Source organism: Ursus arctos, unplaced genomic scaffold, assembly GCF_023065955.2.
Source record: "Ursus arctos isolate Adak ecotype North America unplaced genomic scaffold, UrsArc2.0 scaffold_13, whole genome shotgun sequence".
In the NCBI taxonomy this organism is placed as follows: Eukaryota; Metazoa; Chordata; class Mammalia; order Carnivora; family Ursidae; genus Ursus; species Ursus arctos.
In genome coordinates this window covers 58,172,299-58,185,929 of record NW_026622797.1, presented here as the reverse complement: position 1 = coordinate 58,185,929, position 13,631 = coordinate 58,172,299, and positions in this window count along the sequence as shown.

Below are 13,631 nucleotides of genomic sequence, written 5' to 3'. Positions count from 1 at the left end.
TGTAGTGTCTGGGAGCCCTGGAGGGGAGAGAAACGCGGGACCCGCCTTCCACCGCCCCCCCCCCCCCTTGCGGCGCCCAGCAGGAGGCCGAGGGAGTTCCTGGCGCCTAACTAGTTCTTGTTTAAGTGCTCCTGCCCTACTGTGGCGGGGAGCTGCGGCACCAGCGCTGCGGCGCCCTCACCATCTGCTGCCTCCCCAAAGGGAAGGGGGCATAGGCGCTGGCGCCGTCGGGAGGTCAGACTTGACCCTTGGCCACCCAGGTGTGAGTTGTGAAGGGGAGGACTCAACAGACGGCGGGGCCAACGTGTTTAGTTCCAGAAGGAGCGTGGCGCTCGCTCTGGGCTGGGTGACCTTCCTACAAAAGATGAAAGGAGTGCTTCTGTCATCTGCGACTGTAGTTTAATTCAAATTAGGTGTAACCAGTTGTACGAGAGACAACTTGTTAAAGCTTTTGGCTTCAGAGCCGTCCCAGGGCCCTTAAAAAAGGGACCGAGGTTGGGTGGGCTATATGTATGCATGTAAATCCTTTAAGGACGCTGATTTTATTTCAAGTGCAAAATGTTTTCATTGTTTAAATTTTAGCATTTCATGTAAGTAGATAAAAAGTAAAGCACAATTATTAAAAAGATGAACGTGATAGCATAAAAGACAGATTTTTGCAATTAGAATTAAACAGGTTGAAAAACATTTTCATGTAGAGTGAGGAAACTTTATTAAAAATGAAATATATTAGATATCCAAATATCATGAGTATTGTCTACCTTTTTTTTCTATCCACATATGCTTTCGCATACTTTGGTATTGTAGGAAGTGGCTACAAATAACACATATCCTATTCTTAATGTTGGCAGTATCATAATGTTCCTGTGAGTTAATTTAAGCAGAGAATGATTTAAAATCCAACGTTCCATGGCAAGTTGTATTTGAATGGGAGACACTCAATTCCAGTGATTTGTGTAGAAAGCCTTAGGTAGAAATGTCTTATGTGACAGGATATATAGTGAAGAGAAATTCAATAGCAGATGGCTTTACATAAGAACACAGTGAAGGTCAAAGATAGTCTTTTAATTTTTTTTTTTTTTTTTTTTTTTTAGATCCCTGACAACCGACAGCAAGATAAAATTCTATACTCCACACTGAGCAGTTGATTCCTGAATTATCACCTTAAGGTAAATGGAGACATGACCAGGTCAGGTTTAAGCTCATTTGAGTGTATTGGACCATAGCAGAACACATCTGTGAGCAACAAAGTGCTTTCAGGTATGCTAAAAGTCAATCCAATAAGAAATGAGTCAATGTAGGATGTCACATTTTATATGCTTATTTGTGATTTTCAGCAAGCTGGAGGAAAAAATGCCTTAGTGACCAAGAAGATACAGAGAAAAGAAAATACATTAGGGAATTTGTAGGATAGGCTTTCTGAATTATTTAAAACTAAATTGTTGAACTGTGGTCTCAGGTACCGCTTTTGCCATTTATATGTGTTTGTACATATATTGAGCCCCACGTTTGTTTTCCAAATCAATTTATGTGTTGTTGGCTTGAATTGGTAGTTGATATTCATATTGGCCAATATTTTCCTCATAAAGTGAGATAAAAATAGTTTTGTCTTGAAGTTTCCTGGAAGGCACTTAATTTCATTAAACCTTCATCATCTCACTTAATCTTTATAACCTATTTTCCAGATAAGGGAAATGAGGTTTGTGTTGTACAGCTACCTAGAAATATTTCCAGGAGTCGTCCCTAGACCTGTTGACTTCACAGCCTAATTCTCAACATGCTGCATGTCCTCTTTAAAGCACTGTCATCTGACTGACATAGGAGGTGTCCAGAAATTCAGTAACTAGATCCAGTGAATGTTTCACCGGACAAATGTTTCACAGCTGAAAGATTAATAGGTTCCCATACTTTTCCATCTGGTACCAGAGTTAAATTAGAGACCATCTTTGGCTTGTATGTACTTGAAATTATTTGAATTCTGGTAAATTCCTATAAGGCTGTGTTCAGTTCAGTCTAGCCTGACTTGGTTTTATTAAACACAAAGATGTGTGTATAGGGGTTAGTCTCGAGTGGTCCACCTGTGTTCCTGCTGACCCTAGGAAGAAAGGTATGGTAGTTGGATTCTGTTGAGAACTTCAGGACTCGGGGCCCTATTCCCAAGTTAGGACCTAAAAAATTTCCCAGGCTTCTACCAACCCTTGGGATTGATCACCAGTGGTATATATAGTTCAGTCAGTTTTCAAACTCCTTTCTCAGGTAGCAGGCTGAATTTCTGGGAGTCTGGGTTGGCCTGAAGCTGTTCTGCTAATGGTAGACCTGAGGGTGATCAGAAAGACACAAATACAGGGCCCAAATCAAAATAGAATGCCAGGCACAGTATCATCTGGAAAGAGCCAGACTGAGGCAAAATCCCAGTAGTTACAAGGTAGCAGGAATGAAATCAAACTAAAACAGGAAGGTTGGGATAGAATGAAGGAGGTAGAGAAGGAGTGAGACCTTCAACAGCTGGGGCCTAGAGATAGTAATTTTTTAATAAATTAACTTTTTAAAAAATAGGTAATATGCCTATATGTTCAAAGATAATAACTGTATAAATAAGTTTATATTTTAGAGTCTTAATTTCTCTTTTCTCTACACTCCTGTCCACCAAGAGATAATTGCTAGGGGTAGATTAATTGCAAAGCTCACTGGCACTCACAGGACCTTCCAGGACCTGTACCTAATTTTGTCTTGTTTTTCTTAAAGTAATTTTTCCAAATTCTAGGAGTTTCAGAACCTACAAAATCTGGATCTATACTTTGTAACCAGTTATTTCAGTTTCTTTTTGTTAAGTATAAACACTCTAGAATGGATATACTTAAGCTGAAGAATTTTTTCCGGTATCTTGTGTTTTAATTTTTTAAAAATCATATACTCTGTAGGTCTTTTCAGAGCAGTGCAAAACCTCATTCTTTTTTTCTTTTATAGCTGCATAGTATCCTATCGTATAGACAAGCATAGGTTATTTAACCAATTCTTCTGTTGATGGCGCTTGGGTTATTTTCCATAAAGAATGCTTCAATGAATAGCTTGTGCTAAGTGAATTTGTAGGTGGGGTGCATGTGGGGAGGTGGTCAGTGAAGACTCTGAGCTGACCAGCATAGTGTCAGAACCAGACCAACCTCTAGGAAATGGGTGATTGGCTGACTGCTCAACTCATTCCTTCTCTTTGTGATTCTCAAGGCTCCGTCACCCTTAGTTCTTGACCATATTCAGCAATAGAGAGGCAAAACACTGTGGGCCTCTATCTGTTCTTTTGTTCTCTAGGGAATTTGTCAGAGAATCCTTGGGAGACCTGAGCCATAGCACTGTACTTCTCCAGGTCAGACAACATGGAAATCCTAATGTTAGGCTAACATGGAAAATGTGTGTTTGTGTGCACATGCATTTGAACTTTTAAAATTCTCTCCTATGAACATCACCATCAAATTTTGATTTCCCTGTGATATGTATTATTTAAAAGTACTTTATGTAAAACCATCTTTGGGATTGTAATTCAGACCAGTAACTGGATGACTGGAGTGTGGGCCTATGGTAAGTAGTAGGTACAGAGCATAATCCACACCAGCTGTAGAATAGTGGCAAGCACTCCGGTAGGGAAACAAACGAATGCAAATGAGATGCACTTGGCCATGGAACAAAGATGAAAATGACATTCACTTGTAAATGAGTTTTCTGTGTTTGATGTAAACAGAATGACATGTATTTTGCAGGAAGACCTCCATGACCTTAGGATAGTTGTTGAATTCATTACATGGGGCTGCACATGTTTCTGACATTTTATCATTATTAGTGTGTCTCATGATCTAACCATCTCTAGGCTTTTATTTAGAAGCATTTCTATGATTTTTTTGTCCTAGGAAATGGTCTCAGAGGTAAGGTGAGATGCTCATCACTGAGAGCTTAAATGCTCTGGAATAAACTTCAGTCTGGCACCTTGCACTCAGATAAGGGCACAGCTGATCTGATAGAGCTCAGGATCAAGAGGAAGAGCATCTGCTTCTCACCTTTGCCTTCCATTGCTTGCTGTGGGTCCCCAGCCTGGATGTTTGTGTGCACATTAGAGTTGATGATTGATACGTAGCTTTGCTTTCTGAGCCTTATTCATCGTTCAATCCCTTTTAAAATCTCCCCTCTTCTCTGTAGCCTTCCCTGATTGTCCTAGCCCAAGGTGGTCTTTTCTTCTTCTGGACTTCCACAGCAGGTGCTCTGTGATACTCATTAGTCACTTATTTTGTCAAATGCATATTTTGGATTATGTCATTTGCTTTTAAAATATCCCAGGCAGGGGTGCCTGGGTGGCACAGTTGGTTGAGCATCTGACTCTTGGTTTTGGCTCAGGTTGTGATCTCAGGGTCATGAGATCAAGCACCGTGTCAGTCTCTGTGCTCAACACGGAGTCTGCTTGTTTCTCTCTCTCTCTCCTCCTCCCCTCAATGTTTGCTCTCTTTCTCTCTCTCTCTGGAATACATAAATAAATAAATATCCCTGGCATGCTTTACACATAGATATTCAACAAATATTCCAGAATTAATTGATTAAACACTCTGAATTGCTGATCCTTCTGAAAACTATGATGAAGCACTGAGAACCTGCCATGTACCAGGCATTGTAATGGCTCACGATACAGGATGATTACAATAGTCTAGCTGCTCATAGTCCTGTGAGATAGGCAAACACAGAAACAGAAACTGATAGCATGATGTGCTGGGTATGATGATGGAGATAAGCACAGAGGAAGGGCCCCTTCTCAGTCACAGAGAGGAGACTGAGAGTAGGGAAGGAGTTAAATAGGGAAAGACTTAAAGGAATTGAATAGGGAGGTGACACATGCACTGTCTTAAAAGATGGGTAGGAATCATCTAGTCAAAGGTAAAGAGAGCTGGAAGGGTATTTCCAGGGACAGAATAGCATGAAGGAAGATAGTAGAGAAGCAGCAAGCAGAAGCAGGGTGGCAGCAGAGTGAGAGAATTCTAGGCAGTGCAGTGTTGCTGGTGGGTAGAGTGGCAGGCAGGCAGTATTGCTGAGAGTTGAGGATCCATCCGTGAGGAAGGGTGGTACAGCGGTTAAGAGAATATATGGTCTTGGGAATTAGGCAGAGCCAAGTTTGCATCCTGGCTCTGTATCCTCTTAGCCATGGAAACTTGGCTGAATTTCTTAACTTCTGTATGCATCAATTTACTCATCTGTAAAATGGGAACAACAGCAGCGTTATATTTAAAGGGTTCTTATGGGTTAATTGAAGTTATGTTTGCAAAGTGCATAACACAGGGTGAACATTTAAAGCATGTTGGCTAATTGTTTTTGAGAGACTGGAGAGTTGTGCAGGGTCATAAAGGGAGGGCCCCTGGAAAGTTTAAGCTGGTACTGACAGGCACTTTTTATGGTAAAGGGGACTGTTTTGGAGGCAGGGAGACCAGTTAGGAGGCAGTCATATTTAGCATTTCAGTTGACAGATGGCAAGGGACACTGGTAGTAGGGATGGAGAGAAGAGGATAGAGTTAAATATGAGGTAACATCCCTAGGATTTTGTGAGTGAGTGGGGGAATGTGAGCACGAATAAGGAGTCAAGTGTATTAATGACAGGACAGTTACAAAGTGTTCAGTAGTCTCACACTGTGTCCATGGGCTATTAGCAAATGCAGTTCATTTCAGGTCAGGATAATCTTAGAGGTGTTCTGTTTTGTTGAGAAATAGAACCTAAAAAAGAAAAAAAAGTCTGATATGTTTAAATATATAAATAACAAAAGCTTATGTTAACCCCTCACAAAAACAAAACTAAAGATAATTATATTGTAAGGAAAATACTAGCTTTGCCAATCACAGAAGGTAATAGCAATATATAAATAGCTCATGGGGCACCTGGCCAGCTCAGTCAGTAGAGCATGAGACCCTTGATCTTACGGTCATGAGTTTGAGCCCCACATTGGGTGTAAAGATTACTTAAAAAATAAATAAAATTAAAAAATAAATAGCTCATTAAAATTTATGAGGAGGCTTCATGCTTCCAGTAACTAAATGGCAGACGATAAGAATTAACCAAGTGGCTGGTAAACAAAGGTGTGTAAACACATTCTTTCTCATAGAAATCAAAGATAGGCACGTTAAAATGTCTTTAAATATGAAAATTAGATAAAAATTTAAGATAATGCCAGTAATATTCTGAAATTGGTGTGGGAACATTTTGCTGATGTCACTAAAACCATTCGTTCAGCAATGTGGAAAAAATTTGCCAGGGAGATCTGTCGATCTGTTTATCTACCTATTTAAATTTGTGCTCAGAACTCACATTTCTGAGGATTTATTCTAGAAAGACAATTTAGCAATTTAACAAAAGCATAAAGCTACATGCACATGGTTTTTCACTGCAGCATTAAGTCTTATAGCAAAGAAAGAAAGGAAAATTAAAAGAGCAACCTAAGTACTCACAATTAAGGGGTGGTTATGTAGGGAATATCAATATTATAGTATATTATGAAGCAATTAAAAAGAATTACAAAGAGGGACACCTGGGTGGCTCAGTCGGTTAAGCATCTGTCTTGAGCTCGAGTCATGATCCCGGGTTCTAGAATTGAGTCCTGCATTGGGCTCCTTGCTCAGTGGGGAGCCTGCTTCTCTCTGCCTGCTGCTCCCCCTCCTTGTGCTGTCGTTTCTCTCTCTCTCGATCTCTGACAAATAAATTTTTTAAAAAACTTAAAAAAAGTAATTACTAAGATAAAACAGTGGAAAAGTCTTCGTGAAAATATTAAGTGAGATAAGCTGAATAAAAATGATTGTGCATTATGATTGTAGTTCCTAAAGAATGTGTATTTGTGTAAAGACTGGAAAAGTAACGTGCAGGGCACAGAAGTCGTGCAGTACGCATACATATTCTCACTCACTACCTTGTCTGATTTTACTTAAGCAAGTGCAGTCCCGCGACAGTTAGTAATTGTTCACATTTTGTTATTTTTCATTGCTTATGTATTTTAAAGTATATTATAGTTATCATGACCTGTTACCCTTTAGTAATTTTGTGTGTGTGTCAAGAACGTCGTCCTCCGGAACCATAATATAATCAAGTAAAGTTAACAATTCCTTAATATTTAGTACCCAGTCCACAGATTTTCCCAATTTACATTTTCTTTTTGAAACTGAAATAACTTTCTGAGTCTGCCCAGCCCAGTGGGATTGTTCACTGCTGAGTGACTGGACCCCAGGCCCCTGGTACCCTGGCGGTGAGTCTCCACCCTCTGGGTCTCTCGGCATGGAGCCCTGGAGGAGGACAGCTGGCTCAGAGACGGTCGGCTCCATCTGCAAGTAGAGCTGTTTTCTTTTTTCCTGCCCTCTGCTCCTGGGAGCTGAGGGCATAGGCTTTTAGACCCTTGGAGCCAGCTGGCAAAGAGGAGTGGGAAACCAGCCAGCAGGTCTGCGCTTGGTGTGAGGAACTTTGGATCGTTGTCTTTGTCAAGCCAGTTGTGGAAGGTCCCAAGATTTCACACAAGCTTCCCCTAGTCTGCTTGGTGCTGCCAGCATCCAAACACCTGGCCGAGGTGTCCATTTACCTCCTTTATGGTTTGGGGGAAGAACTGTCTCTTCTTTTGACTAGCTTGATCTTCTGACTTAAATCAGGCCTTAAAAAAATTGATGATGAGGGATATAACTACCTAATAAAGTTATCAAGGCCGTCCTGCAACTTTTATAAAACAAAACAACCCCCCCCCCAAACAAACAAATGAACAAACAAAAAACAAGTGAAAGAGTTTAACTATGGCAGTTTTCTAAAATTCCCCAATGTAGAGAGAATGATAAAATGAACCTCCTGATGTTTTACCAATCTTGTTTCATTTACTTTTGCTCAAGTATTTTAAATTCCAAGCATTTTATCAGTTCTTCTCTTAATACTTGACAGAATTGACAGTTACTCCTTAATACCATTTAATACCCAGTCCCTGTTGAAATTTCTCCAGGTGTGTTAAAAATGTCTTTTTACAGTTGAATTTGTTTGAATTGGGATCTAAACAAGGTCCACTGATTGCGCCGATTTATGTTTCTAAAGTCCTTTCACATTTATAGTGGTTCTCTGCCTTTCACTGTCTTTACCCACCACCGCTTTTATTTGTTGAAGAAACCAGGTCATTTGTCCTTTATAATTTCTAGCATTCTGACTCTGCCTTCTGCCTGATTGTTTCCCCAGTGTTATTTAACACATTTCCTCTACTCCCCACCCCCTCTATTTACTGTAAACTGGTAGTTATAGCTAGATGATGGATTAGGGTTCAGTGTTTTTGTGTGGAGAAGGGGGCAAGAATAGTTCATAGGTGATGCTACATAACTTCTTATTGTATCACATCAGGAGGTTTGTGATGTGTGTGTATCCCATTTTTGGTGATACTAAGATTGATTATTGGATTCAGGTGTAGTCATCATCTTTCCAATGAATGGTTTTGGCAGCCATTGATAAAACTTGCTTAGATCCATTCTTTTATTAGGGGTGCAAAATGGTGGTTTTCTAATTCTACTATTCCTTCTGCATTTGTTATTTCTTCTGTTACCTCTTAAACTTTAGGTCTCTGTAGCTGGTTGCATGAGCCAGTTCACTCACACTTCCCTTAGGAGCAGGCTGTGGCTAAGTTCTTGGCACAGCTGTAACTTGCCTGCTCTAATTCTGACACTGCTTTGGGAAATAGCCTGGAACCAGGATTTCAGAGGGAGACTTGTCCCTTCCTCTGCTGTAAACTTTCGAGGTAATGACAATTATAAACAGTGTCAGTTTTATGCCCTGGCATAGTTTTGATGTTTGTGTAATATGATTTGAGAATAACTGTGAGGTCGGCCTGATGAAAATATTTTCCTCTTTTCTGGCTATTGTGCGTGACACCCCCAACAGTGGTGTTCTCCCTTAAGGACCTTGCGCAGACTTGTAAATTGTAACCAGGTTAAGGTATGATGTTATCTGGGAATGAGAATGGAAGAAGCAAAGACTAGCACACGAATGATCATATTAGTAGGGATTTATTTATCTTATTGTTAGCTGCTTACCACCTCTTGTCTCCATAGTTGGGTCTGGAACTTGTAGCTGGGAATGGAACTTGAGGTCGTTAGCTTGGATGAGGTAAGGAAGTTTCCACTGGTACAGATAATGTGCATACTTGAGACTTGGCTCAGGTTTTTATGTGGGGATTTCTAAGAAGGATGACTATTGGGGAGGGGTAGAAGGCAGAGGAAGAAAAATGTGAAAGATGTGAGAAATTACTGCTTTCGACTTCTATTGAGGATGACTCTGGTTAAACCTTCCAAGTAGCTTAGGAACTAAAAACAGAATTCTGCTTCCTGTTCTTTCCCTCACTACCATGTTGGCCAGGAAGCATGAAACAGTGGGATTCTAGGTTCTAGGGGAGTTTTCCTCACAGGTCAGCAGTAATAAAGTTTGAAGGCAGAATTGAAGCAAGATGAAAGGCATAAAAGAATATGTGAGAAAATAGGAGGAATCATTTTCTTAAAGGTGGAAAATGGCAGATTGATCCCTTTTGCCATAGAAGAAGTTCAGTTTGGCATTTTAGAGAAACAAACCATTTTTCCTTTTCCACCTACTCAACAACTAGTTCTAACAAGGAAGTTCAGTATTTTTATCTTTATGATAATTTCAGAAACAGGAGCCCATTTATTCCTAATAATGTTATTGAAAAATACCAGTAATTATATAATGACTATAGAAATCACATTTTTAAGTAAATGAAGAGGGAAATGATTTTTTCTTATTATATGTCCTGAATTTATATGTAATTATCAGCTATAAAAGAACCTCCCTGGTATGCCTAATAACCACCTTTTGTCCTTGCATGAAAAGTCGAGTTTTTTTTTTTTTTTTTTAATTCAAGGTTTTGTTCTGCTTGGCTTATTTCTGGCTGGTTGGGGAGATAGAGGCAGCTGTTTTATGACATGTCTCACAGACCTTCCTCAGACCAGGGAGTGAATTGCTCTGGAAACCAGCTGGCCATGTCCTTTGCCTGTCAGACTGAGTGCAAGCAAACAGAATTTAGGCAAACAAGTGAAAATCCGCCAGTATAGGGAGAAGTGGCCCTTGATCAAAAGACATGATCACTTTAAGCCAACAATTTCTAATTACCTGCAACTCTTCTGATTGGTAGGTAATAACACACAATATATAAACATGTATGTTTTTCCCCCATTAACTTTGGGTTTAGTGATTATTTACTCCTTTATGAAACATACTTTGAAAAACAAGGCAGGAAATTGAAGAGAACAAAATAAAACAGAGCTTCCTTTCCCATTTAGTGATTGCATCTAGTGGAGATATATATATATTGTCTTTATGTAGCAAAAGTAGTAATAGAAAAATAATTTTCCTTTTAATTAAAAATAAACATTTAGCTTTTTCTACTTTCATAGATGTATTATCTATCTATAGCTAGTTGACATATTTTATTTTTGTATTTAGTATGTTCAGATATCATTTACCATAATACCCATTAAATTCTTTCTGTTTTCTAACATTTCACATGAAATAATATTGATATGTAGCATAACATATAAATGGCAATATTTTTGCATATCTATATACAATATTATAATAAAAGGGATGTATACATTTATTATAAAGTCTTACATTCATCCATTTGTGGTTTATTTTGTTCATTTAGTTGCTCACTCATTCCTGAAACATTTGTTTGTGCCTGGCCATCATAAAAGATATAAAGGTGAATGGTGAAAAGATCACACGAGCTGCTGAGTGGAGAAAGTATCGTGGAATGAAGCAAGAGTGGAATCATACCTGTTAAAGAGTATGTGATTTGGGAGAGGACCCAGGGAGGTACATAAGGATCTCAAAAATATCCCGTGGGAGTGCAGAAGGAGTGACTAACCAATTTACAACTCAGTGGTGATGTTGATTTATTATCAAGGTAAGATGGGGGAGGCTTTCGTTTGTTCCATGTGTGTGAGATGGCAGGACAGTTGGATCCCAGAGATGCAGCATGCTTATGTAGACAGTGCTTGGGAGCTAGGACAGGCACATATACTCCTGATTCAGCATGAAATGAATAGGTGACCCAGAGAAAGTAGCCTTAGTTCTACTCGGTCTCTTGTGGCTTTGGACCCATCAGGATGTCACTGAGCCACTTCATCACTGGAGTAGGGGTAGGACTGGGTCTACAGGCGGGAAGATGAATGGGGCTGGTGGCCCCATTCTGGTATTTTTCAATAACATTATTAGGAATAAATGGGCTCCTGTTTCTGAGCTGGTGGGAACTGAGGCCTGAATGGAAGTTTGTCACTGCTATTACCTCTGCTTAGAATGCTGTTTCTTTTGTCAGTGTGGAAGAAAGGTCCAGCTCAAATGTCCTCTTTTCGGTGAAGACTTCCTGGGTTTTCCTTGCAGTACTAATTGTTCCCAATGCATTTAGTACACATCTATATTATAGCATTTATAACACATTTTAAATCTTTATGAATCCATGATCTTTACTAAAATATGAGCTCTGGAAGGACTGAAACTACATATATATACATATATTTAATATCTGCAGTGCCACTCATAGCAACAGGAAGACAGTAGGCAGTTGATACATATTTTTAATTAATAAGTTAGTATGTGGTCCTCCTGGCAAAGTTTTTTCTACTGAGTGATAACCCTTTTTGTTTTTGTTATTTCACTTATTTAACAAATAGTTATAGCAAACAGTGTGCCAGGCACCGTTTTAAGCCCTTTATACGTACTATTAACTACTTTGATCCTCGTAATGAGCCTATACATTAGGTGATATTTTTCTTCTTCACTTTACTGACGAGAAACATCGTAAGTCATAAATTTAAATTTGTTTCCAATCTTCATTTTTTTCAACAAATGTTTTTTTGAGGGCCTATTTTTTTTTTTTTTTTTGCCAAGCAACATTTTAGGTGGTAGTGAGTATAGTGGTGAACAAAGTCCCTCCTCTCATGGAGCTTATATTCTAGTGGCAGAAGACAAACAGAAACAAATACAACAATAAGCATGGTACCAGGGCCAAGTGCTATGCAGGTAAAATCAAGTGGTGTGACAGGGAGGGACTGGAGCTTCTGTGGGTTAGATTGTTAGAGCGGACTTTCCGAGAAAGTAACATTTAAGATGAAGTCTGAATGACCAAAGGAGCCAGGCACTAGATATCAAAGGGAAGTCCTTTGGGGACAGGACAAAGCTAAAGCTAATGCAAATGCCTTATGCCAGCAGTGGGTCTGGTACTCTCAAGAAAGAGGCCCATGTGATGAGGAGAGGAGTGGGATGAGCTGAGGCACCTGAAGCAGGTAGAGGTGAGGTCAGTCTGGGCTCTGCAACTGAAGGTAAGGACAATGACGTTAGTTCTAACTGTAGCAGGAAGCCATTAAAAGGTTTTAGGCAGGGCAGTGATGTTTAGAAAGATTATCTTGGCTGCTGGGTGGGGAAGGTGTGGAGTAGGGCAAGGGGAGAATCAGAAAGGCTATCTGGGAAGTGATGGGAGCATTTCAAGGGAGAGATGATGGTGGCTTGGACTCTGGTGTTACCAGCAAATGTGATGACAAGTGGTTGGTTGCTGGCATATGTTTTGGAGACAAGACCTAAAGCACTTACAGATGGATTTCATGCTGGAGGCTAAGGAAGGAGATGAATTACTGTTAACTTTTAAGATTTAAGGTGTGCACACCAGGGTGGCTGGTAGTGCTGTGGCTGAGTTGGGGCTTGGGGATGAGCAGTTGGGGAAATGGGGAAGCAGGAGCTCCTCACGGTTATGATTTTTCCTGAAGGACTTAACAACATTACAAGTAAGGGAATGCGAGTGAGTGGGTCATTCTAGTTTAGTCATTGCAAAGGGAGTTGAGCAACTGACAGCCTTGCAATTGCACAGGGAAGGAGTTTGTATAGTTTGTTTATACTTGATTGCATGCACAAAGATTGCATGCACAGTCAAGTCAGGTGGGGTGAAGCTCGAAGGATGAAGGAATACTGGAGTTTGAAATTTTAGATGTGAAACTTTTTTGGGTGATGATAAGATCCAAGATGTGGTCATGGATGTGGATAGCTGAAAAATGGAGATAAAATCTTTAGGGTTTAAAATGTTAAAGAAATGCGGTACTGTTGGAAAACAAATAAACAAAAGGGTATTGGGGTCCCAAAGAAGGATGAAAGTAGCCAAGACAGAGGAAAAAAAAGTAACCAGGTGCCAAGATCGTGGAAGGAGAGATCTGGAGGTTGGCAGATGACACTCGTGAGGAGATATAGAAGGTGGTACAAAAGCGTACCATGGCTGTCAGAGACTTGTGTGGAAGTGAAGTTGTTTGCATGCAAAAGAAGACGGGAGAATGCTGTCCCTGGATCCCTTGGAAAAGGGAAGGGATAGTTCTTCACTAGAGATAGCCCACAGGGGTGCTGGGTCCTAGGATGGTGGGAAGTCTAGGTTTCAGTTAACTCTGGAGGTACAGGGAGGCCTTTGTGAAAGGTTCAGGGTACAGGAGGACTTGATGATGAAGGAATGCGGGCTCAAAGGGAAAAATAGAAAAGACTGAGAAGAGGAAAGTTTGCAGAATAAGCTGCAGGCTAAGGGTTGGAGGGGTGGGAAGAGGACTGCAGGGAGGGGCTC